Below are 1,039 nucleotides of genomic sequence, written 5' to 3' on the forward strand. Positions count from 1 at the left end.
CTGATCTCTGTAATGCGGGGGGGGGAGTGTCTCCAGATCCCACCTGCAGGCTGGCAACCCTAAGCCCTCCATTCTGGAAAGCTGCTCCTTGGCCGCGGGGAGCCGCCAGCACTTGTGTGTGCCCAACCCGGCCTTCACCACCTCCATCCCTGTTCCTGCTTTAAGGCCAGGGGTTGGTCCGGCAATCCCGCTTGGGGCCCTGCTTGGGGGCCGGCCAGCAGGACTGGCTCTGGTGGAGCCCTAGAGGGTTGGGGGCGGGGTGGCTGCCAGGTAGGGCCGGCTCGGGCAGGTGGAGGGAGGTGGTGCAGGTAGAGCCCGGGGCGGTGTTGGCGGGCAGAGTGTATTTGCCCTGGGTCCCGCCGGCCAGCGGAAAAAGGTGGCGGGGCGGCGAAGGCAGGTGTGTCAGGAGTCCCCCTTGCCGGCTGGCCAGAGGCACAGGGGCAAGAGGGCCGTCTGCAATTGTGAAGCGAAGCGCCCCCACCGGTGGCCATAGACAGGGCCGGCTCCAGGCTGCTCCCCATGGGCAAGCGGGTCGCCCTCTCAGAAAGGTGGGCGGCAGCCTGCAATTTACTACCCTGTTTAGACGAGGGAGGGGGAGCAGGCCGGGGAGCGCCCCCTCTTAAGGGGCCACTCTAGGCCGCTGCCTAAAAGTTGTCTATGACGGGCAGCCCTGGTTGTGTATATATAGACTGCCTTTCTGCCATAATAGCTTATGAGACATTGTGACCAGATCCAGTAGGAATTTGTTTTGGGAATTTCCATTTCTATCATATCTCTGGTGCAGAATGTGGAAACCTTTTATTAGGCCTTTTACTAATAGCATCACAAGGATGCAAAGAGAATGTGTGTGTTTCACTTGGCTGTATCAGTTGTGCTTTCAGATAAATTATGTAGTTACAGGTTGTAGATCCCATGTTGATAATTAGTTTCAAACTAAGCTAGGAAACGGGAGTATATGGGAAATTTTCTTTTCCTTGAAAATATGTGCTGGCAGTTGCCTATCCCAGTCTTATTCTGCCATACCTGTATACACTCTTTC

General features: G+C 56.5%; 1 protein-coding gene across 1 annotated transcript in view; it reads left to right on the plus strand.

The window, feature by feature from the left end:
* The window catches only part of RFK (riboflavin kinase), a 5,928-nt gene that overhangs the window by 2,223 nt on the left and 2,666 nt on the right, over window positions 1-1,039 (plus strand).

The sequence above is a fragment of the Gekko japonicus genome, unplaced genomic scaffold (assembly GCF_001447785.1).
Source record: "Gekko japonicus isolate JY-2015 unplaced genomic scaffold, Gekko_japonicus_V1.1 scaffold325, whole genome shotgun sequence".
In the NCBI taxonomy this organism is placed as follows: Eukaryota; Metazoa; Chordata; class Lepidosauria; order Squamata; family Gekkonidae; genus Gekko; species Gekko japonicus.